A 3142-nucleotide genomic window follows, 5' to 3' on the forward strand; every position below is an offset into this window, starting at 1 on the left:
ATATGAAGAGCTTCAAAAGGTGTCAAAAATATGAGAAACATGAAACGGTCTGAAAAATTGGAGGAGCATGAAGCGGTGTTCAAAAACATGAAGAGCCTGAAAAGGTGTGAAAAATATGAAGAGCTTCAAAAGGTGTCAAAAATATGAGGAGCATGAAATGGTCTAAAAAATCGGAGGAGCATGAAATGGTGTTCAAATACATGAAGAGACTGAAAAGGTGTGAAAAACATGAAGAGCTTCAAATGGTGTGAAATACATGAGGAGCATGAAACGGTCTGAAAAATAGGAGGAGCAAGAAGGTGTGCTCAAAAACATGAAGAGCCTGAAAAAGTGTGAAAAATATGAAGAGTTTCAAAAATATGAAAAATATGAAGAGCTTCAAAAGGTGTGAAAAATATGAGGAGCATGAAACGGTCTGAAAAATATGAGGAGCATGAAGCGCTGTTCAAAAACATGAAGAGCCTAAAAGGTGTGAAAAATATGAAGAGCTTCAAAAGGTGTCAAAAATGAAATGAGCATGAAACGGTCTGAAAAATAGGAGGAGAATGAAACGATGTTGAAAAACTTGAAGACCCTGAAAAGCTGTGAAAAATATGAAGAGCTTCAAAAGGTGTGAAAAATAGGAGGAGCATGAAACGGTCTGAAAAATAGGAGGAATATGAACCGGTGTTCAAATACATGAAAAGCCTGAAAAGGTGTGAAAAATATGAAGAGCTTCAAAAATATGAAAAATATGAAGAGCTTCAAAAGGTGTGAAAAATATGAAGAGCTTCAAAAGGTGTCAAAAATATGAGAAACATGAAACGGTCTGAAAAATTGGAGGAGCATGAAGCGGTGTTCAAAAACATGAAGAGCCTGAAAAGGTCTGAAAAATATGAAGAGCTTCAAAAGGTGTCAAAAATATGAGGAGCATGAAACGGTCTCAAAAATAGGAGGAGCATGAAGCGGTGTTGAAAAAAATGAAGAGCCTGAAAATGTGTGAAATATATGAAGAGCTTCAAAAGGTGTGAAATACATGAGGAGCATGAAACGGGCTGAAAAATAGGAGGAGCATGAAGCGGTGTTCAAAAACATGAAGAGCGTGAAAAGGTGTGAAAAATATGAAGAGCTTCAAAAGGTGTCAAACATAAGAGGAGCATGAAACGGTCTGAAAAATAGGAGGAGCATGAAACGGTGTTCAAAAACATGAAGAGCCTGAAAATGGTGTGAAAAATATCAAAGGCTTCAAAAAGTGTCAAAAATGAGATGTGCATGAAACGGTCAGAAAAATAGGAGGAGCATGAAACGGTGTTCAAAAACATGAAGAGCCTGAAAAGGTGTGAAAAATATGAAGTACTTCAAAAGGTGTCAAATATATGAGGAGCATGAAACGGTCTGAAAAATAGGAGGATCATAAAGCGGTGTTGAAAAACATGAAGAGCCTGAAAATGGTGTGAAAAATATCAAAGGCTTCAAAAAGTGTCAAAAATGAGATGTGCATGAAATGGTCAGAAAAATAGGAGGAGCATGAAACGGTGTTCAAAAACATGAAGAGCCTGAAAAGGTGTGAAAAATATGAAGAGCCTCAAAAAATGTCAAAAATATGAGGAATATGAAACGGTCTGAAAAATAGGAGGATCATAAAGTGGTGTTGAAAAACATGAAGAGCCTGAAAATGGCGTGAAAAATATGAAGAGCTTCAAAAGGAGTCAAAAATGAAATGTGCATGAAACGGTCTGAAAAATATGAGGAGCATGAAGTGGTTGTGAAAAACATGAAAAGCCTGAAAATGTGTGCAAAATACTAAGAGCTTCAAAAGGTGTGAAATACATGAGGAGCATGAAATGGTCTGAGAAATAGGAGGAGCATGAAGCGGTGTTCAAAAACATGTAGAGACTGAAAAGGTGTGAAAAATGTGAAGAGCTTCAAAAGGAGTGAAAAATAGGAGGAGCACGAAACGGTCTGAAAAATAGGAGGAGCATGAACCGGTGTTCAAATACATGAAAAGCCTGAAATGGTGTGAAAAATATGAAGAGCTTCAAATATATGAAAAATATGAAGAGCTTCAAAAGGTGTGAAAAATATGAAGAGCTTCAAAAGGTGTCAAAAATATGAGAAACATGAAACGGTCTGAAAAATTGGAGGAGCATGAAGCGGTGTTCAAAAACATGAAGAGCCTGAAAAGGTGTGAAAAATATGAAGAGCTTCAAAAGGTGTCAAAAATATGAGGAGCATGAAATGGTCTAAAAAATCGGAGGAGCATGAAATGGTGTTCAAATACATGAAGAGACTGAAAAGGTGTGAAAAACATGAAGAGCTTCAAATGGTGTGAAATACATGAGGAGCATGAAACGGTCTGAAAAATAGGAGGAGCAAGAAGGTGTGCTCAAAAACATGAAGAGCCTGAAAAAGTGTGAAAAATATGAAGAGTTTCAAAAATATGAAAAATATGAAGAGCTTCAAAAGGTGTGAAAAATATGAGGAGCATGAAACGGTCTGAAAAATATGAGGAGCATGAAGCGCTGTTCAAAAACATGAAGAGCCTAAAAGGTGTGAAAAATATGAAGAGCTTCAAAAGGTGTCAAAAATGAAATGAGCATGAAACGGTCTGAAAAATAGGAGGAGAATGAAACGATGTTGAAAAACTTGAAGACCCTGAAAAGCTGTGAAAAATATGAAGAGCTTCAAAAGGTGTGAAAAATAGGAGGAGCATGAAACGGTCTGAAAAATAGGAGGAATATGAACCGGTGTTCAAATACATGAAAAGCCTGAAAAGGTGTGAAAAATATGAAGAGCTTCAAAAATATGAAAAATATGAAGAGCTTCAAAAGGTGTGAAAAATATGAAGAGCTTCAAAAGGTGTCAAAAATATGAGAAACATGAAACGGTCTGAAAAATTGGAGGAGCATGAAGCGGTGTTCAAAAACATGAAGAGCCTGAAAAGGTCTGAAAAATATGAAGAGCTTCAAAAGGTGTCAAAAATATGAGGAGCATGAAACGGTCTCAAAAATAGGAGGAGCATGAAGCGGTGTTGAAAAAAATGAAGAGCCTGAAAATGTGTGAAATATATGAAGAGCTTCAAAAGGTGTGAAATACATGAGGAGCATGAAACGGGCTGAAAAATAGGAGGAGCATGAAGCGGTGTTCAAAAACATGAAGAGCG

Source organism: Dama dama, unplaced genomic scaffold (assembly GCF_033118175.1).
Source record: "Dama dama isolate Ldn47 unplaced genomic scaffold, ASM3311817v1 ptg000093l, whole genome shotgun sequence".
In the NCBI taxonomy this organism is placed as follows: Eukaryota; Metazoa; Chordata; class Mammalia; order Artiodactyla; family Cervidae; genus Dama; species Dama dama.